The sequence below is a fragment of the Biomphalaria glabrata genome, chromosome 5 (assembly GCF_947242115.1).
Source record: "Biomphalaria glabrata chromosome 5, xgBioGlab47.1, whole genome shotgun sequence".
Classification (NCBI taxonomy): Eukaryota; Metazoa; Mollusca; class Gastropoda; family Planorbidae; genus Biomphalaria; species Biomphalaria glabrata.
Window position 1 is genome coordinate 25,535,866 of NC_074715.1, and position 24,080 is coordinate 25,559,945.

At 36.3% G+C, this 24,080-nt stretch overlaps 1 protein-coding gene across 8 annotated transcripts in view; it reads left to right on the top strand.

Annotated features, from left to right (window-relative positions):
- The window catches only part of LOC106062466 (polypyrimidine tract-binding protein 2-like), a 153,605-nt gene that overhangs the window by 71,453 nt on the left and 58,072 nt on the right, over nucleotides 1–24,080 (top strand). The gene's annotated exons all lie outside the window — the stretch shown is intronic.

Below are 24,080 nucleotides of genomic sequence, written 5' to 3' on the forward strand. Positions count from 1 at the left end.
ACCTGACAGTTTAATATATAACCGTCCTGTCACATGTCCTGTCACAGGTCCTGCTCACATGTCCTGTCACAGGTCTTGCTCACATGTCCTGTCACAGGTCCTGCAAGTTTCTAACGTCCTGCTCACACAGAAGTGAAACTAATTACACACGTTCTCATTACAACGAACTTAAATTACACACGTGAAATGTTCTCATTACAACGAACTTGAATTACACACACGAACTGTGCTACTCACACTTGAGGACAAACTATGAAGACCTGCCACATTTTATATTCCCTCTGTCCATCATCTGTTTGTACACATCTAACGTCTAAATCACTCTGTCCATCATCTGTTTGTACACATCTAACGTCTAAATCACTCTGTCCATCATCTGTTTGTACACATCTAACGTCTAAATCACTCTGTCCATCATCTGTTTGTACACATCTAACGTCTAAATCACTCTGTCCATCATCTGTTTGTACACATCTAACGTCTAAATCACTCTGTCCATCATCTGTTTGTACACATCTAACGTCTAAATCACTCTGTCCATCATCTGTTTGTACACATCTAACGTCTAAATCACTCTGTCCATCATCTGTTTGTACACATCTAACGTCTAAATCACTCTGTCCATCATCTGTTTGTACACATCTAACGTCTAAATCACTCTGTCCATCATCTGTTTGTACACATCTAACGTCTAAATCACTCTGTCCATCATCTGTTTGTACACATCTAACGTCTAAATCACTCTGTCCATCATCTGTTTGTACACATCTAACGTCTAAATCACTCTGTCCATCATCTGTTTGTACACATCTAACGTCTAAATCACTCTGTCCATCATCTGTTTGTACACATCTAACGTCTAAATCACTCTGTCCATCATCTGTTTGTACACATCTAACGTCTAAATCACTCTGTCCATCATCTGTTTGTACACATCTAACGTCTAAATCACTCTGTCCATCATCTGTTTGTACACATCTAACGTCTAAATCACTCTGTCCATCATCTGTTTGTACACATCTAACGTCTAAATCACTCTGTCCATCATCTGTTTGTACACATCTAACGTCTAAATCACTCTGTCCATCATCTGTTTGTACTCGCTATGGATGTCGCGACATTTGCTTGTCTTGACCAGAGGATGATCCATAAGACTTGTAGCACGTAGACACTATTTTGGCGTGTTTTTCTTCTGCTAGGTGTCCTTTGTTCCAGCTCCCACTTGCGACACGACCTGTGGGTCACACTACGAGCTAGAGGGGGCGAGAACTAGGCTAGAATGTATTCATTAGATAGTTTCAGGAAGTCCATTTGTAATTTGGTCTCTCTCTGGTTTACAGAAACAACAAAGCAACTTGTTGATATATATATATATATATATATATATATATATATATATATGTATATATATATATATATATATATATATATATGTATATTTAAATATCAGTTATTATCAATTGTAATACTAGAACGAACGGTGACAATAACAAGCGAAAAAAAAAAAACCAAACAAACTATTCCAATCGAACTGCACCATGAATGTGTATGCTTTTGTGTGTGTTGGGGGGGGGGGGGGTGCAGCCATATCCACAATAGAGTGGTGCCCGGAGAGCCCATTCTGTTGGCATCTTTACAGGGTTGAACCAAGTAGGCACTCTAGTAGTTCATGGGAATAGAAAACATTTTGCAAGTTTGAGCTAAGTCATTTACTTAATTAGTTGAAACAGCCAAACCAAGGTGTGTGTGTGTGTGTGTGTGTACAAATCTTGTGTGAACTCCTGATACCTTAACTCACAAGTTGGATAGACTTAATATTGCTCAACTAATCTGTTGTTTTTTTTAAATCTTGTTTTCGAAGCAGTTCAGACTTGTAGATAGCAAGCTATGCACACAGATATATTGTTATTATTAAAATATAAATAGTCTCAACTTTTGTTACTACGTCAGTGCCTCCTCTTTCTCTTTTTGGTTTTTCTCTATCATTCACTCTCTCACTTTCTCTCTTACGTTCTCCTCTCCTTCTCTCAATCTCACCTACTCCCCTCTCTCTGTGCATTAGACATATCTTTCTTCCTCCTCCTGTTTTCAGTGTCACATTTCTCAAAGTAGGACACGACAGATTCATTGGACTTGAATTCAACTCGTTCCTCGACTTCACCATGTAGGTCATGTGACAGAGACTCTGCCCCCCCCCCCCTACCCCCACACGTTGAATTCAATGTTGACGTATCCATCTTGAGAGGATTTTGACGTTGAAATTCCTACATGTAGCGTCACACATACACACACTCTACATGTAGCGTAGCTCTAGCACACACACTCTACATGTAGAGTAGAACCTTAAACACCTACGCTACATAGAACGTAGGTCCTAGCACACATTTCCTCCAAGTACAAACACATAACTCTATGTTGAGACACAAATATCATACATGTCTCTGAGACACAAATATCATACATGTCTCTGAGACACAAATATCATACATGTCTCTGAGACACAAATATCATACATGTCTCTGAGACACAAATATCATACATGTCTCTGAGACACAAATATCATACATGTCTCTGAGACACAAATATCATACATGTCTCTGAGACACAAATATCATACATGTCTCTCTTAACAGCTGAATACTCTCTGGTACATTTGGAGTAAAATTATTGTCTCAGCATTTAATGGGTCATTATTTTAGAAAATAGTCCAATAGATGTTAATGTTCAGACTTTATATCATCCTCTTTAGGGGTAATTAGCCTTTCTGGATTCAACCGAAAACTTTTAGTAACCAATTTTGATAAGTGATATTCTGACTAATTATTTTGAATGTACTGAATGTAGAGACACAACACATAGAGAGAGGCAACAGATAGAGAGAGGCAACAGATAGAGAGAGGCAACAGATAGAGAGAGGCAACAGATAGAGAGAGGCAACAGATAGAGAGAGGCAACAGATAGCTACTCAATTCAGTCTGGATTGTTCTTCAATGGTCTCGAATAGATGGTCCAGGGTTCGAACCCTGCCCTCTTCCACTGTCCTGCACCCCCCACTGTCCTACTCTCACCGCTGTATATTATTCTGTAGAAGGTTTGGCCTAGGACGCAATGATGCTGAATTAGGTAGGAGCATCTGAAACTTGTGAAACAAAACAAACAGATACAAACATATAAACAGATACAAACATAATTAGATCTCTTATTAAAACATGATTATAATACGAATTGAACAATTATTAGATTACTGATGGTTTTAAAAATGTTATCTAAACTACTGAGTCAAACATGATATGTCTGAGTTAAACTTGCTTATACTACTGATTCAAACATGATTAAAATACGGATTCGAACACGATTTGACTACATATTCAAACAAAATACATTGCTGAATCAAACATGATTCGATTCATAATTCAAACATGATGAGCCTAGTAATTCCAACAAGACTGCACTAAACCTTCAGACTAATTGTGGATGCTGCTGTTTAGACCTACTGGGATAGAAGTCCCAAGTGTATTGCTTAGGTCTCTTGCCAAACTTAAAATGTTGTGTTTGTCATTAAAGCCTCTGTATCTCTATACATTAAATTATCAGCACAGAAAGAGTTAATTATAGACTGATTAGATTACTTTCGAGTCACAATCTGATTGTCGCTATGTTTATAGATGAATATAGACACACACACACACACACGCACACACACAAACACATACATATATATATATATATATGTATGTATGTATCTTAACCCTTCAACAACCAAGCGCCGTAATGTGCATACAGATATAGATAGGAATGTGTTTTAAATGATCAGGTAGCGATAGAGTTAATTTCACTTCTGCAAATACAAAACACATGGAACAACTCAACACCAGCCTTGCAGGCAGAGCAGACGTGTCTTTTTTAGCGGCCCCCGTAAGGGGAAAAAGCCGCTATTAGGTTTGTGCAAAATGTCCGTCTGTCCGTCTGTCACACTCAGATCTCGAAAACTAGAAGAGATATGAAAAATATTATTTCATCATTAAATCCGGCTTGAAAAGTTTAGGTGCAACGGCTACTTTTGGTTTTCTAAAAGCAAACCGTTTAATTTATAAAATTAATTATGCAAGCGATTTTTTCATAAAAATACACCAATTCTAAAACAATTACGTAAATGTAAGGGAGGCAATGTTACAATATGCTAACAAAGATAGACAATTTTTGTGTATTTTCAGTATCACTAAGTCAAATATATTTTTAAAATGTACAGGAAATGTTTACAACAAATACAAATAATAGTTAAAGACGTTTTTTCTGGTCAACTAGCTGCTAAAATTAAAAGAAAACATTTCTGTTTGTTTATAAAGGCTAATAATGCACTTTGTATGTAAATATCACGCACATTTTTTTAAATGGACTTTCTATGCAGCGATTTTCGTGCAGTAGCGTAACGTCGCTACATGATCAGGTGCTAAACCAATTCCTTAAACTTTTTTTAAAAATCAGATTTTATTTATTTTTTGTTTAGTGCCCCCATCCGAATAAAAGAAGCTTATTTTTGTGCGTTTTGTCTGTTGGTCGGTCTGTCCGTCACGATTAGATTTAAAAAACTAGAACTCTAAAAGCTATTGAAAATCTGATTTACCCTTTAATGTTCCTCCCATAACATCTCAATAGTTTTAAGTATCTAAAATTGATTGTTCCGGATTTTTTTGTGCAAAACTAATCAACGCCAACAAATGTTTGTTTGCTCTTCTAACTTATATTACATTCAATTTCCATGCTTAAACGTTGCAAAAACACATTATCAATAATATGTTGTTCCGTTTTTTATGTAAATAGCATATTAATGCTAAATCATAATCTCTATACTGACTTATATTTCATTAAGTGTAAAAATGTTCCGGATATTGTTTTATAAAACATGAATTATGCCTACTGATTGTTTGAAATCGCATAAGGCTTTTAAAAAAAATTATTTACTAGAATTGGTTACTGAAAATTACTTTTTAGACATTTAATTTTCTTGTAAAACATAACATAGAAGTTTTGTAATCGATAAAGAAAGTTCCGGATTTTGTTTCTTACAAATCGTCGCCAGAAATTTCCGAATTTATTTAAAAATCTACTAACGCCAAATAATTGTTTGAACTCCCTCTTCTAATTAATAAACAAATAATCTTCTCATTTACGAAATAATGTTTTTACGGATTTTTATGTAAAATATTTTAACTCACTACTCTCTTACAGTACATTTAACTTTCTACCTAAAACATTAAAAAATCTAATTATCGTTAATATTATGTTCCGATTTTTAAGGAAAACAGAATCCAAACACCAAAGTAAGGTATGAAAATCTCTCCACGTGGCTGTAGTACATCTAATTTTTATACGAGACCATCCAAAAAATTTAATTAACGGTATTACATTTATCTGAAATTCTCTTTTTCTTTTACTATTTATACAAACATCTGGAACAATCTATTATATAAACTTTTCAATTGTGTTCATACCTAAAAATTATTGCGATGTTTTGAAACGTAAAATAAAGGTTAAACTTTTAGTTGTTTTTTTTATATCAAGATAACGGACAGACCGACTGACAGACAAAACGCAAAAACAATGTGGCTTTGATCCTTTTTAAATAATATCTATTAGAACTCAGTGCACCAATGTCTATGAACCCTCGTTAAATATCTCGTGTAAATAAAGACATTTTTTTTATGGTACCGGTACTAGCCTATTGTGAGGTAATGGAATTTTTTTTCTTTGACGTCATATGAATGGACTTTTTAAATGTAATGTTAAAAGAACGCACTCGGTGCACCAATGTCTATTAACCCTCGAAAAAATTGCTTGTATTAATGAAAACATATTTTAGTCTAACTAAGCCGTGTGACGTAGTGTTTTTTTTTTCCTTTGACGTCACATGGAATGAATTCTTTAAATGAAATGCTAAAAGAACGCACTCGGTGCACCAATGTCTATGAACACTCGAGAAATGGCTCGTGTTGATAAAGGTGATTTTTAGTCTAGCTAGGCCTTGTGACGTAGTGTTTTTTTTTCCTTTGACGTCATATGGAATGAATTCTTTAAATGAAATGCTAAAAGAACGCACTCGGTGCACCAATGTCTATGAACACTCGATAAAAGGCTCGTAATGATGAAGGCGATTTTTATTCTAGCTAGGCCGTGTGACGTAGTGTTTTTTTTTCCCTCTGACGTTATATGGAATTAATTCTTCAAATGAAATGAAAAAAGAACTCGGTATAGTAATGTTTATTAAGCCTCGTTATGTGACTCGCGTTTAAAAAAGGAATGATATCTTGACTTAGATCTAATCTAGATTTTTTAAACTAGATCTAGATTTTTATTACAGTATATCTAGATCTGGATTTATATTCTAATTAAAATTATTTTAGAGTCTAGATCTAGAAATATTTCTAGATCTAGTTTAGACTAAAATAGACTAGATTAAGATGTAGAATTTCAATTTCTAAACTTAAAGTGTAAAAAAAAAGTGTAGATTTTCATTTCCAAACGTTTTGATCAATATTGTAATGTTTTAATATACTAAAACTAATCTACTATTTTTTTATTAAATTTAAATTTACGGCAAATGAATCTTTGAAACATTATTACTTTTGACCATCGGATGGCTGCCTGGTCGTGCGGTTTGCGCGCTGGACTGTCGTTCAGATTTATGGATGGCCCAGGGTTCAAACCCTGCCCGCTCCCATCCCCCGTCGTCCTGCGGGAGGTTTGGACTAGGAAGTAATTATCTTCAACTCTGAAGGAACATCCGAAACGTGTAAAACATTTTACATCAAAATTAAATCACCTCTTGAATATTATTTGCGAATATGCAGATCCGACAGGGATCCGACTTCGACGGGGGCCGCCTCTGAGTTTGTGTAACACAAACTCTCTTTGTAATCTTGTTTCTTCTGTGACCAATATTAAATTGGCTTGTTACTCGACTACAATTGAGTGAACAATTTTTTTTTGATTTTTGGTAACATTTAAAAGTCATGACGTAGTATAGCTCTAAACAGTACACCATTTGACATGACGTAGTATACCTCTAAACAGTGTACCAATCTTTAGCAGAAATTAGTAAAGGAGCGAGGATTAATCTTTTTCATTTTTACCGCCATTCCCATTTCCAGACAGAGTTTTTGTACTTTCACATGAAGTTATCATAAGTATTTTAAGAGAGACTTTGCATTGGATACTATTTATCGAATAAGTTTTTTTTCGGCGGGGATCCTCAAAGCAAAAATCTAAATACGTGGGGTATCCTATCTTTTCAAGGAACAAATCGGTTTTATTTGCAATGTATTATGGGCCTATAAATTCAAATTAGAATTTTTTTCAAGTACAACATTATTCGAAAGGTCGTTTTTTAATAGTATGAATAATGAGCTTCAGGTCAGGAGAATGCGTTTCTGCAGTGAAGAATGCAAGAAAACGCTTTTGGCGTCGGGGCTTCGCCCCGAACTTCACCAGAGAACCTTATAGCGCTGCCCCAGTTGTTTTGTTTTTTGCCGAAGGTTGAGAAATTCTTTTTTTATTCTCATATATATATATATATATATATATATATATATATATATATACATATATGTGTGTGTGTGTGTGTGTGTGTGTGCGCGCGCTCGCGCTGTATGCACGTTTATGCGTAGGGTTAGGGTTTACTGGGCGTTAGGGTTAGGGTTTGGAAAAAAATCGCCCCCCCCCACTCCAAGGTTCTGGATCCGCTAGGGAAATTTGACATGACGTAGTATAGCTCTAAACAGTACACCATTTGACAAAGGAGAGAGGTATTATTATATATTATATCCAAATGAAGTGGAATTGAAAAAAAGGAAGTGCTATATACATCTAATTGAATTATCTTCTAAATTTAACAGTTTAACAGTTGCGCATATTACGAGCCAACTATCTTAAAAACAACAACACTCACACACACAAACATTGTCACGCAGTAGTGAAATATAGAAGTTGAAATGTCTTAGACATAATGTTAGGGACCACTTAGTAGATCTACATAGTTGTTATAGTGTCTTTAACATAGATCTACATAGTTGTTATACTTACTGTCTGTGACATATATCTTCATAGCTGTTATACTGTGACATAGATCTACATAGCTGTTATACTGTGACATAGATCTACATAGTTGTTATACTGTGACATAGATCTACATAGCTGTTATAGTGTCTTTAACATAGATCTACTTAGCTGTTATACTGTGACATATATCTACATAGCTGTTATACTGTGACATAGATCTACATAGCTGTTATACTGTGACATAGCTCTACATAGCTGTTATACTGTAACATAGCTCTACATAGCTGTTATACTGTAACATAGATCTACATAGCTGTTATACTGTGACATAGATCTACATAGCTGTTATACTGTGACATAGATCTACATAGCTGTTATACTGTGACATAGATCTACATAGCTGTTATACTGTGACATAGATCTACATAGCTGTTATACTGTGACATAGATCTACATAGCTGTTATACTGTGACATAGATCTACATAGCTGTTATACTGTGACATAGATCTACATAGCTGTTATACTGTGACATAGATCTACATAGCTGTTATACTGTGACATAGATCTACATAGCTGTTATACTGTGACATAGATCTACATAGCTGTTATACTGTGACATAGATCTACATAGCTGTTATACTGTGACAGATCTACATAGCTGTTATACTGTGACATAGATCTACATAGCTGTTATACTGTGACATAGATCTACATAGCTGTTATACTGTCTTTGACATGCCGAGCACGATGTACCCATCATATTTCATAAACGAAAGTATTTCATCAGTTCTCTCAATGTGATGACCAAACACAATGTATAGGCCCACATTCTTGAATTATATCCGTCCAACCATTGATCTCACGAACAAATGAGACAGTTTAACACAGAACTGAATGATACAGTTTAACACAGAACTGAATGATACAGTTTAACACAGAACTGAATGATACAGTTTAAAACAGAACTCAATGAGACAGTTTAACACAGGAGTCAATGAGACAGTACAAGCTGTGGTTGAGTTCCAGGCTCACCTGTTCCTTCATGTCTCCCATTTGATGCCAACTTTGAGATGAATTCATGACACATCAGCGCTCAAGTCATCGGAAGACATTCTCTTGTTGCTAAACTGGGAGCCAGGAAATAGGCCTAGGAGTTTTAAGTTGATTAGAAGCTTAGAAAGTTTCTAACTAGTCAGTTGTTGAACTCTTTACATAGACCTACTGAAAGGATCTATTTTTAATGATACTAAAGATTGAACTAAAGACATAGACAGGACCGGATTTAAGTAAGTGGAAGACCCGAGGCAGAATTTTGGGGATGCCCCTACATTTTTAAAAGCTGAAATAAAAATCCACTTATTAATAATACTAATTATAAAAAAGCATGCGCCATATTTTAGAAGAACGAGATTTCTTTTTGTCTTTAAAACAAAATATATTTGATATGCATACGTTTGAAAAAAAATGTTTTTGAGTTTGTGGAGGGTAATGTCCTGGGTTGACGCATGGCGTAGATTAGGAGCTGCATCTATTACGAGCACGCTACAGGCTCTACACGTCTGAACCACGACAATGTTGTTCACTGTAAGGTTTCAAATAGTGGCGGTAAAAATGCGAAGAAAAATATTTCAAACCTAAAAACGTCGAACACATTTCTACTCGGTCGAAATTCGGATAATTTAAAAAAAAAATGTTTCTTATGGCAGCCCCTTTTTGTGGACTCCCGGTGCCCCGCCTACCTCCCATAAATCCGGCCTTGTTTATATATCTTAGTGCATATAATGCTTTACACCATGCTTCCTTGATAGTTTTCTTCACAGATTTACAGTGTCTAATCAATTTCAACCCACAATTAGATCTAATAAGTTATCTCCCTTTTCATGTATTAAAAAAAAGTTCACCAATGTAAGAAATAGTTTTTTTTTTTTCAATAATTTCACGACCAAACAAAAAATGGAAGGAAATCAAATCAAACAGAACTTCAAACGTCCTCATATTACAAAGGTTGAATACAGTGTGAGTTGATAGGGAATGTTGAATAGAGTGTGAGTTGATATGTAATGTTGAATACAGCGTGAGTTGACATGGAATGTTGAATACAGCGTGAGTTGATATGGAATGTTGAATACAGCGTGAGTTGATATGTAATGTTGAATACAGCGTGAGTTGATAGGGGATGTTGAATACAGCGTGAGTTGATATGGAATGTTGAATACAGCGTGAGTTGATAGGGAATGTTGAATACATCGTGAGTTGATAGGGGATGTTGAATAAAGCGTGAGTTGATATGGAATGTTGAATACAGCGTGAGTTGATATGGAATGTTGAATACAGAGTGAGTTGATATGGAATGTTGAATACAGCGTGAGTTGATAGGGAATGTTTGATATCAATATTTAAATAGTTCCAAAACATTTTATTTGAAAGTTGAAAACTGATAACTCTGTATATCCTATGGAGGCCTAAATGTTATCAATGTGTCATGCACTAGAATTCCCATAATACTTTAACCATATTAGCTTTGTGACAGTGCTGTAAGAATAGCTGACAATAGCTGTAAGAACTTGTAACATTCAATCAAGACGACAATGTGCAATATTCACTGGTTATTGAACTGAACTTACATAATATCTGACAAATAAACACAATATCTGACAAATAAACACAATATCTGACAAATAAACATAATATCTGACAAATGATATGGAACACTTCAACCCAATATCTGACAAATAAACACACTATCTGACAAATAAACACAATATCTGACAAATAAACACAATATCTGACAAATAAACACAATATCTGACAAATACCATAAACAACGTAACATCAGATCTGAGTTTAGAAAAAAAAACAAGTCAACTTGTATTCAACGTGACCAAAAATGTTTGATCACGTGTTCAATAGTTTCACGTGAACTTTCGTTTTCACCAAGATATTCTGTATCTTAGCAACAACAAACTTCCGGTTGATTCTAACCATTTAAGATTAAAAACCTTCCACGCAGTTCGCTAAACGTTTCTTTTTTTTTTTGTCTCATCTAACCATTTAAGAAACATACAAATAAAATAAAACCACAAACAACAAAGTGAAGTTATGCTTTGAATGGAACAAACAGCAACATACTTTGAAGTTATACAATTGTTCATCTGATGTTGTCCTATGACATGGATGTAACAACGTTCAAAGACAAACCTACTGCAGGGGATGACGGCGGGCAGGATTCATCGCGACAATAGTCTGGACCGCATACCACACGGTCATGCATGTACTCATTCAGGCCGGTGAGAGAGAGAGCTCTTGTTCACTGTTGCTGGCCTAGAGTTCCAAGAGCCGAAGGCTCAACTCTACCAGACAGTTTCAAGAAGAATGATACATTAAATACAATAATCTGAAGTTATGTAATAGAAAACAAATATGGATGTTCTATTATAGATAACAAAGACTATCTCAGTTCTAGTATAGATAACAAAGACTATCTCAGTTCTAGTATAGATAACAAAGACTATCTCAGTTCTAGTATAGATAACAAAGACTATCTCATTTCAATGATAGATACTTTGGTTTTGAAACTCTACAATGGATGCTACAGTTTCAGTTTGTTTGCATACGTTGGGGTTTAGGCCTCAACTTGTTTTGAAATAAATAACTGCCATGTATTTAGCATACCGTTGACAAACCTAGATGATAGTATTACACCTAGACCAGCTGCATACCTACTCTACAAGACTCTACCACAAAGCACTCTTACTCGCTAACCCCCCCCCCCCCCCCAGCAACACCTGACGTCGCCTCCCAGCTTTTTTTTTCTTTACCCCTGGCCCCTTTTTTCACCTTGTCGTTTTATCTTTCTAACTAGAGACAAGATTTCTTTCCCAGTAAGTCTAGACACAACTCTCTTCATCCGCTGTCTATTTAATAAAGTAACTCTATTGCTTTCTGTAGTCAGTCCTTCAAGGGCTAGTTGAGCTCTATTCTCTACTCTACCATACAAGAAACAGAGAAATACCCCACCCCCCCCTTTTTTTTTTCCATCCCTTTTTTTAAAAAATCCCATTTTGGGATATCATTATATAAAGACAAACTGTCAAGGGATCTTTTGTTGTTCTTTATCTGTATTTATTTGGGTTTAGGATACACAAGATTAACGCTTACATTGTGTAATACTTTCAGATGGTCTTAGGCTTACATCTAGTTGGTTTATCTGTAAACTCTGTGAATAAAATCTAGATTTTTTTTCGGCAATAGGCGGCCAAATTATTATTGTTTTTTTTTTTTGTTGTTTTTTTAAAGACTTAGGCCTACATGATTTAAATCCAGTTGTTTGATTTTATCTGTTCAATCATTTACCAAGCTAGATTTTTTCGGCGACAGGCGGTCAAATTGAAATGGCTGCTGTAGTATATACACTCACCAACCCCCCCAAACCAACATCCAGGCGGCACCATACACAATCTAGTTACTACAATAGATTGAAGGAGTTTGTTTCCCGAGTTTGTCTAGGCCCGTGATGTCATGTGGGATGTATTAGCTCTGACATTTTCACTTCAACTCACACTAGGAACTTGGGGGGAGATTACATTCAATTGGAACAATATTGCTACACACGCAGACACACACACACACATACACATAGGCCTACACGATGCTGGCACCGTCTATGTACACACTTGTCATATGTACACACTTGAGTCAACGCGTGTAGTTCTTTAAATCTCTGTTCGAGAGCGGTGCATTTAATGAACCCCTGGGGGGGGGGGGGGTTCGCCCTCTTTCTTTCATGCATTAAATAAATAGGTGTGTGTGTGTGTGTGTGTGTGTGTGTGTCCTTGTGTGTTTGTTTGGTTGAGTGCACTTATGTGATAGTAAGCGATTGTAACAATATCCAGGTATGTCAAAGCTGGGACTTTTTTTTTATTGGGAGGGTAGTCAATTTGATAATGACCCCTTTTCCTTTTAGACATTACTTTCCTTTTTTTTCTCCTGCTTTTTGTTTTCATGTAACCCACCCCTCCCTGACCTATTATTTTTTAGCTCCACACATCTGCTTTTTTTTTAACATTTGGAAAGAGCCAAGACTACATTTTAAGAAGATGTGGAGATGTTGTGTAGTTGACTTTTAAAGTTCCACAGTATTCATATGACTTCCATTTCTTCGATGTTTTCCGGCACCAGGTTAGGGCCAAGTCTCGGCTGCTAGATGATGGAGTCTGGGACTTACTGTAGGCCAAGTGTCGGCTGTTAGATGATGGAGTCTAGGACTTACTGTAGGCCAAGTCTCGGCTGTTAGATGATGGAGTCTAGGACTTACTGTAGGCCAAGTCTCGGCTGTTAGATGATGGAGTCTAGGACTTACTGTAGGCCAAGTCTCGGCTGTTAGAGGATGGAGTCTAGGACTTACTGTAGGCCAAGTCTCGGCTGTTAGAGGATGGAGTCTAGGACTTACTGTAGGCCAAGTCTCGGCTGTTAGATGATGGAGTCTAGGACTTACTGTAGGCCAAGTCTCGGCAATTAGAGGATGGAGTCTAGGACTTACTGTAGGCCAATTCTCGGCTGTTAGAGGATGGAGTCTAGGACTTACTGTAGGCCAAGTCTCGGCTGTTAGAGGATGGAGTCTAGGACTTACTGTAGGCCAAGTCTCGGCTGTTAGAGGATGGAGTCTAGGACTTACTGTACACTTTCAATGGGCCAGAACCTTTCTAGTTCTTTGCGTTAAAAAATTACATAAATATTATATAAAAAACATTCTTGGATAAAATCAAGTTTTCATGGGCATTTTGAGGGTGTGTAGGCCAATATGTCCCCAAAATATCACCAAACTATATTCTCAAGAGAATACATCACTACAGAGGAAATAACATAAAACAACAACTACCGGAAAATGGGAATGGAACCGAGTTCATTGCACTAGCGGTGATGGAAGAAAACCTCAAAGCAGCCTGTCACAAATCCATATGCCGTCCATCATTTTCCAATGGCGGATACCCCACACAAAGGGGAAGGGGTGTTCGAGTTGAAATCTGCCCACTGCACATCCGCCAGTGTATTGACATAGATTTCAGTTCAGTTGGCGTCCTATTAAAAGAAAAATAGTTGGGAGGGGGGAGGTTAGTTTTTTTTTTTATAGAGCGGGCCTTAAACGTTTGTGATGACGTCATAACCGGTCTCCCCAGTTATCTGCTCAATCAACTGCTAGTCTGTTTACATCTTGTACGGCCCACATGTCTGCCTGGTGGTAAGACATTTACACTTGGAGAGGCGCGACAGTTGAGCTAACAAATCATTAAGTCTTTTAGTAGCAACAGGGCGAATTAGGACACATTGTTTAGTAACATAAAGATATATTTTGGACACATGTGTCGTAACATAAATACACAATTGGGACACATGTGTCGTAACATATTAAAGAATTTAGGACACGTGTTCAGTAACATAAACTTAAATTAGAATATTTCTGATGCAATTTAGTATGAAAACTGAGACTGGGAATAATATGTTATAATCACAGATAAAATAATTCTTATATAGTCTGAAAAAAGATTTAAAAAAAAGGTTTATTAATGCATTTTGTGTGGCAGCGCAGACACCGCTGCGACCTACATATTTAGCAACTCATTACATAGACAAAGTCATTGTTAACTGGAGTCCATTAAGACTGACGAGAAGAGGACTTCATCTGATCTTTACAAATGATCCTGTTTTTGTATGTCTCAAGAAAATAAATTTAATATAAGTAATAATACCAATAATACAAAGAGGGCAGGTGGAAACAGACTTGGAAACACAGACTTGAAAACACAGACTTGAAAACACAGATTTGGAAACACAGACTTGGAAATACAGACTTGGAAACACAGACTTGGAAACACAGACTTGGAAACACAGACTTGGAAACACAGACTTGGAAACACAGACTTGAAAACACAGACTTGGAAACACAGACTTGGAAACACAGACTTGGAAATACAGACTTGAAAATACAGACTTGAAAACACAGACTTGGAAACACAGACTTGGAAATACAGACTTGAAAATACAGACTTGAAAACACAGACTTGGAAACACAGACTTGGAAATACAGACTTGGAAACACAGACTTGGAAACACAGACTTGGAAACACAGACTTGAAAACACTGACTTGAAAACACAGACTTGGAATTATAGACTTGGAAATATAGACTTGGAAATATAGACTTGGAAATACAAATTGTTGCACTGAGACAATTCTTTAAGAAGAATGTTAGCGAAGGTTAGATACGTGATACGACTAAGGAGTAAGTATTAAGTCAATCAATTTTTTTTCTGCTACTAGAATTGACACACACACACGCACGCGCGCACACACACACACAAATTTGCGGAATTGTTCCTGGCATATCGTGCTTGTGCTCTACGCTTTCTGTTTGATTAGTACCTGGCCGCTGAGTATACACAAACGCGCAGATGTCATTAATTAAAACAATCGAGACCATAGTTTCCCACACGTCTGTAGCCCTGGACATAATTCTATACTAGAAGTTCAACCCGGCAAATCAAAGGATGAAAGCACATGTACAAGAGGTCATATCACTGAGAAGTGTTCCATTGTTCTAACACTATGATGTCTGTTTAGCCAGAAACAAGTTTAAACGCTAAACGTAATTAATAAATTAAATCAGTTAATAGAAATGGTTTATGTACTATCTAGGCTGATTGACAATGACCAGAAATCTGGATAACCAAAATATGCTCTCCCTTTGAATAGACTTCTCTTTATCAGGATGTGGTTAGTAGCTGGGGCCCGATGGGACGGTACCTAATGAGCCGGTGGGCAACTCATCAAATGGACCGTTTTGACTGAAAGCTAGGTCCTTAAAAAAGGTCTTAATATTTTCTTATAAAAGCGTTCGGAGTTTCTCATTGAATTTTGTTTTAAATTTTGATAAAAGTGTAAAATTCATTTTCCTTAATAATGGAATATTCTATAGCCAAACATCGTGCTTCTGGTGACAGTCAATCTCTGCTACCAACTTTTTAATGAACAAACAAAACAACACAAGTCTTACTCTAGAGAGTCGAAGGAACATTCCCACATTTTCATTGGTGGGAAATATTTTCAACTTGGTAACAGTCATATACCTTGTCATATACCTTGTCACATACCTTGTCACATACCTTGTCATATACCTTCTCATATACATTCTCATATACCTTCTCATATACCTTGTCATATACATTCTCATATACCTTGTCATATACCTTGTCACATACCTTGTCATATACATTCTCATATACCTTCTCATATACCTTGTCATATACCTTGTCATATACCTTCTCATATACATTCTCATATACCCTCTCATATACCCTCTCATATACCTTCTCATATACCTTCTCATATACATTCGTATATACCATCTCATATACCATCTCATATACCTTGTCATATACCTTCTCATATACCTTCTCATATACCTTCTCATATACCTTGTCATATACCTTCTCATATACCTTCTCATATACCTTGTCATATACCTTGTCATATACCTTCTCATATACCTTCTCATATACATTCTCATATACCCTCTCATATACCCTCTCATATACCTTCTCATATACATTCGTATATACCATCTCATATACCTTCTCATATACCTTCTCGTATACATTCTCATATACCTTCTCATATACCTTCTCATTTTAAGCCAATATCTTCCTGACGAAGGAAGCGACCTCAAAAATGAGAGCATTTCCTCCTCTTGCTAGATGTCTGGTAACTGTACTTGTAGAAATACAATTTAATTAACTTTCCATGCATTATAAGACTTAACATTTTATGTGGACAGGTACGCAATAGGTGGGCTGGATTGTTTAGTAATGCCAGGGACGAGTTTGATACCAACCCCCCCCCCCTTTACCCGGTTAGTAAATGTCAATCTTTAAATCAATCTTTAAGGCAATCTTTAAGGAAAACATTTGCTTCCATGTTACAAAAACGCTTGAAATTTTACTCCGTTAACTCTTGACATTGACATTAAGATCTCTGTTACCTCTGACATTAAGATCTCAGTTAACTCTGACATTAAGATCTCTGTTAACTCTGACATTAAGATCTCTGTTAACTCTGACATTAAGATCTCTGTTAACTCTGACATTAAGATCTCTGTTAACTCTGACATTAAGATCTCTGTTAACTCTGACATTAAGATCTCAGATAACTCTTTGACATTAAGATCTCTGTTAACTCTGACATTATGATCTCTGTTAACTCTGACATTAAGATCTCTGTTAACTCTGACATTAAGATCTCTGTTACCTCTGACATTAAGATCTCTGTTAACTCTGACATTTAGATGTCAGTTAACTCTGACATTTAGATGTCAGTTAACTCTGACATTAAGATCTCTGTTAACTCTGACATTAAGATCTCTGTTAACTCTGACATTAAGATCTCTGTTAACTCTGACATTTAGATCTCAGTTAACTCTGACATTAAGATCTCTGTTAACTCTGACATTTAGATCTTAGTTAACTCTGACATTAAGATCTCTGTTAACTCTGACATTAAGATCTCAGTTAACTCTTTGACATTAAGATCTCTGTTAACTCTGACATTAAGATCTCTGTTAACTCTGACATTAAGATCTCTGTTAACTCTGACATTAAGATCTCTGTTACCTCTGACATTAAGATCTCTGTTAACTCTGACATTTAGATCTCAGTTAACTCTGACATTAAGATGTCAGTTAACTCTGACATTTAGATGTCAGTTAACTCTGACATTAAGATCTCTGTTAACTCTGACATTAAGATCTCTGTTAACTCTGACATTAAGATCTCTGTTAACTCTGACATTTAGATCTCAGTTAATTCTGACATTAAGATCTCTGTTAACTCTGACATTAAGATCTCTGTTACCTCTGACATTAAGATCTCTGTTAACTCTGACATTTAGATCTCAGTTAACTCTGACATTAAGATGTCAGTTAACTCTGACATTTAGATGTCAGTTAACTCTGACATTAAGATCTCTGTTAACTCTGACATTAAGTTCTCTGTTAACTCTGACATTAAGATCTCTGTTAACTCTGACATTTAGATCTCAGTTAACTCTGACATTAAGATCTCTGTTAACTCTGACATTTAGATCTTAGTTAACTCTGACATTAAGATCTCTGTTAACTCTGACATTAAGATCTCTGTTAACTCTGACATTTAGATGTCAGTTAACTCTGACATTTAGATCTCTGTTAACTCTGACATTTAGATCTCAGTTAACTCTGACATTAAGATCTCTGTTAACTCTGACATTTAGATCTTAGTTAACTCTGACATTAAGATCTCTGTTAACTCTGACATTAAGATCTCAGTTAACTCTTTGACATTAAGATCTCTGTTAACTCTGACATTAAGATCTCTGTTAACTCTGACATTTAGATCTTAGTTAACTCTGACATTTAGATCTCAGTTAACTCTTTGACATTAATATTAACAGAGTTGATCAAAGACTAGTTTGGAGCTTTTCTTCAAAATGATCAAAATGTTAACCACGTGTTGACTAACTTTGTCTATTTAATAAATTGTTCATTCAAAATGTACCCTGCTCATTTCTTCCTTAATGTCTTTCATATGTACCCTGCTTATTTCTTCCCTTATGTCATTCAAATGTCAACTACTCATTTCTTCTTATGTCACAATGATGTATAAGTTTTCGGACCGTTTTCCTTCCCTGAAGCCTTCAAGCTAGAACGTATTCTACAAGTAGTCAGCAGCCAAACACCAACATTTCATACCAGATGAACACATGGATAGAGTTAACTGCATCGGATGCGGACATATAAATAGAAGAAAACTTGACATAAAAAACAACGATTTGCGCCTCGGCCTAAAACATCTGAAGTTATTCTGAATCACATCCAAATATTGCTGCTAGCAAGATTGGATTTTTCTCAATTTTATTACATGCGAACATTGAAATAAAATTAAAGTATATAGTTGTTTGTATGTCCGTTTCTCCTGTCCGACAAAAGCTTCAGTGTGACTGACATTGATGTCAAGTAGCTTCACACTATATGTTATGCTCTCATCTTGAATACCGACAAACAAGTACAGCAGTTGTATGCTTTAATAACGTGACTCTTGCTTTTTTTTGTTGGTGTCTAGGCTTGTGATTAACTCTTGTGTCTCAGTTTAAATGATCTAGATTAAATGATCTAGGTTGAATTACTCCCCTTGAAATGAGTTTCTCAAATGTTGCCTGTCTGTATTTGGGTTTGTTCCTTGCTCGTTGGTTGTAGTACTTAAGGTCCACTCCATCACGTGGTCAAACCAGAAGCTGCCTAACAATATTTGACAATCCAATGTTAGGTCACGTGAGAAATATCAGTTTGAGCTTATCATTATTGATCACCGTTTTTTTAAAGCCTATGGTGCCTACTTAGGATAAGTCTACTGATAGTATGTCTTCTGAAGGTAGGCTACTTATGGTACCAATGGTAAACATAAAACTTTATCATGCAGGTTTGTTCTCCGATGGACTAATTTTTAATGTATATTTCGAATTGAATGTCAACATCCGGTTTGGTCATTCTTCTTCCGAGTTTTTATTTAGTTAGTTAGGAAACAGATCATTGAGTGGATTGTTTGGAAATAGATCATTGAGTGGATTGTTAGGAAACAGATCATTGAGTGGATTGTTTGGAAATAGATCATTGAGTGGATTGTTTGGAAACAGATCATTGAGTGGATTGTTTGGAGACAGATCAATGAGTGGATTGTTTGGAAACAGATCATTGAGTGGATTGTTTGGAGACAGATCATTGAGTGGATTGTTTGGAAACAGATCATTGAGTGGATTGTTTGGAAATAGATCATTGAGTGGATTGTTTGGAAATAGATCATTGAGTGGATTGTTTGGAAACAGATCATTGAGTGGATTGTTTGGAAATAGATCATTGAGTGGATTGTTTGGAAACAGATCATTGAGTGGATTGTTTGGAAATAGATCATTGAGTGGATTGTTTGGAAACAGATCATTGAGTGGATTGTTTGGAAATAGATCATTGAGTGGATTGTTTGGAAACAGATCATTGAGTGGTTTGTTTGGAGACAGATCATTGAGTGGATTGTTTGGAGACAGATAATTGAGTGGATTGTTTGGAGACAGATCATTGAGTGGATTGTTTGGAAACAGATCATTGAGTGGATTGTTTGGAGACAGATCATTGAGTGGATTGTTTGGAGACAGATCATTGAGTGGATTGTTTGGAAACAGATCATTGAGTGGATTGTTTGGAAACAGATCATTGAGTGGATTGTTTGGAGACAGATCATTGAGTGGATTGTTTGGAGACAGATCATTGAGTTGATTGTTAGGAAACAGATCATTGAGTTGATTGTTAGGAAACAGATCATTGAGTGGATTGTTTGGAGACAGATCATTGAGTTGATTGTTAGGAAACAGATCATTGAGTTGATTGTTAGGAAACAGATCATTGAGTTGATTGTTAGGAAACAGATCATTGAGTTGATTGTTTGGAAACAGATCATTGAGTTGATTGTTTGGAAACAGATCATTGAGTTGATTGTTTGGAAACAGATCATTGAGTTGATTGTTTGGAAACAGATAATGGAGTTTATTGTTTGGAGAAAGATAATTGTTTTGATTCAATAATTGTAATGAAGTACAAATGAAGAAAAAAAGTTGAGTGAGTTTAGATCTATTTTAAGGAAAGTATATTTCAGACCTTGCGATGCCTAAGGGCAGATGATGTTTATGTCATCTGTTTCTAGGGTTAATGAAAGTGTCATGTGACCATCTCAACGACCAACCGCCTTACTTTCCAAATGTCAGGTGCCCATGTCAGGTGCCCATGTCAGGTGCCCAGGTCAGGTGCCCATGTCAGGTGCCCATGTCAGGTGCCCACTAGAGTTGGCCGGACTCAGGGGCATCCTAAAAAGAAGTTCGACATCCCAGTCCTGACAGAGAACCATCGGTTAGGAAACCAAGCGCTCTACGCCTTACTGACCACGACCCATACAAAATTGACATTTCGAAATCTTCCAAAAACTTTTATATGCTGAGAAAGTATTCCTTTAATTTCATTCATCGCTGTTACATTTAGCCACAATAACCACCGATCTTTTTTTTTTTTTAAATTCATTTTTTTTCTCATCTTCTTAATTTAGAGTTGTCTTCGACTCCGAAGATTAAAGATCGACATATTTTATATCCAAAGTCGTCTGCAGGTGGTCGATTTGAGTTCTCTCTGCATTGTATGCCTATCATCGACACAATGTTTCTATTTGGTCTTAAATGTGTGGCCTTTGTTTATAAATAGATTAGCTTAGCCAGTTTAAGATTTTGATTTATGTTGAAAGTACGATATAGCATGTGAGAAACTCTAAAGCGTTCTTAGCTTAAGACAAAAGTTCTAGCACATGACCTCCAGATTCTTTATATTCATAACAAACTGTGACCCGCTCTGACCATCTAAAAAATAATTATTAATCAGCTCTCAACTCAAACAGCCATCATCAGAGAAACTAAGTTGGCAGCTGTGCTTTCATCAGAGAAACTACGTTGGCAGCTGTGCTTTCAAGCGTAACGAGCCTGCCAGCTGGGTCACGTGGTTTCTACAGTTTGTGTTGTCAGCAAATAGTGGCAGCGGAAAGAGAGAAGGTAGAGGGGTGGGTGGGGGGGGGGGAAGAATATGAATAGATTAGAAACTTCATACTTGATAGGGTGCCATCGTTTGGATTTAGGTGAGGTAATATTGACCTCAGACGTCAGACACAATTATATTATTATACTTATACTAGTAAATTGCCTTGAAATAAATAGCAGCAGAGAAAAGGTAGCTGTATAGGTAGCAACAGAAGTAGCTGTATAGGTAGCAACAGAAGTAGCTGTATAGGTAGCAACAGAAGTAGCTGTATAGGTAGCAACAGAAGTAGCTGTATAGTTAGCAACAGAAGTAGCTGTATAGGTAGCAACAGAAGTAGCTGTATAGGTAGCAACAGAAGTAGCTGTATAGGTAGCAACAGAAGTAGCTGTATAGGTAGCAACAGAAGTAGCTGTATAGGTAGCAACAGAAGTAGCTGTATAGGTAGCAACAGAAGTAGCTGTATAGGTAGCAACAGAAGTAGCTGTATAGGTAGCAACAGAAGTAGCTGTATAGGTAGCAACAGAAGTAGCTGTAAAGAATTAATTTTAAAACGAAAAGAACACGTTCACCCAAAAAATAAAATTCACTCCGAACATTCAGAAAGACCATTGCAGGAGATTTCGAATTCACACCCTACAGCTAGCATCACATGTATCAAAGCTGAGGCAGCTTGTGCTACTCCCATACAGCGATCAGTTACAACTTAAAGAATCAGGCACATCAGTTCGCAGGTCTTAGCCAGTTGTGTTGGCTTACCGTAGAAAAGAAAATAGTTTGACAGCATTATACATCTACAGACAAGTCGAGATATGAAACAAGACATTGAACTGTTACAAGAGCAACAAGAAAACCTTCTTTGTAACTGAATATTTCAAACAAAGAAGAGTTTCACTTATTCCTATACAGTCAAGTGCAACATTTCCTAAATTTTTTAGCACATTTGTTTTCTTCCATTGGAAGTTCCCCGTCAGTAATATTTGGATTGCCACTTACCTATATCTTCTTTTTTTCTACAAGACACACACATAGAGCGATTTGGTTTATTTGAATGGCTTGATCTTCATTGTGGATATTTCGTGTAGTATCCCCTCCCTCCCCTAGCCAGCACTTGTAGGATCCGTGTTGAGGTTGGGAGCTGGTCATGTGACCAGCAGAGTAAACCATGGTTTTCAGTTTTCTTAGATTTTATAGAAACTCTAGTGAAAATTTAGACCTTTAATTCATCAACAGTGGTTCTATCCACTTGTATCTTTACACTTACAGTATGCAGTACAGTATGTTACACCTGCATCTTTACAACACCAGCTGTTCCATCCACTTTGTATTTTGACGTCAACGGTAGTTGAGCCCTAGTGATGTCAGTATCACTACACTACTATTTTGTGATATCAGAAGTAGCCTTTAATTCAAATAAAAATGTATTCTTTCCAGCCTTGACCAGTTCGGTTTATCATTTGTTCAATATTCCTGACATTTCTAAACATGACTACTGAATGGAATACAAAGTAACTTGATCACAAGTTAACAATGAAAGCAAACAACAAGAGATGGCATACGTTAGAACAAAGTAACTTGATCACAAGTTAACAATGAAAGCAAACACCAAGAGATGGCATACGTTAGAACAAAGTAACTTGATCACAAGTTAACAATGAAAGCAAACACCAAGAGATGGCATACGTTAGAACAAAGTAACTTGATCACAAGTTAACAATGAAAGCAAACACCAAGAGATGGCATAAGTTAGAACAAAGTAACTTGATCACAAGTTAACAATGAAAGCAAACACCAAGAGATGGCATACGTTAGAACAAAGTAACTTGATGACAAGTTAACAATGAAAGCAAACACCAAGAGATGGCATACGTTAGAACAAAGTAACTTGATCACAAGTTAACAATGAAAGCAAACACCAAGAGATGGCATAAGTTAGAACAAAGTAACTTGATCACAAGTTAACAATGAAAGCAAACACCAAGAGATGGCATACGTTAGAACAAAGTAACTTGATCACAAGTTAACAATGAAAGCAAACACCAAGAGATGGCATACGTTAGAACAAAGTAACTTGATCACAAGTTAACAATGAAAGCAAACACCAAGAGATGGCATACGTTAGAACAAAGTAACTTGATCACAAGTTAACAATGAAAGCAAACACCAAGAGATGGCATAAGTTAGAACAAAGTAACTTGATCACAAGTTAACAATGAAAGCAAACACCAAGAGATGGCATACGTTAGAACAAAGTAACTTGATGACAAGTTAACAATGAAAGCAAACACCAAGAGATGGCATACGTTAGAACAAAGTAACTTGATCACAAGTTAACAATGAAAGCAAACAACAAGAGATGGCATACGTTAGAACAAAG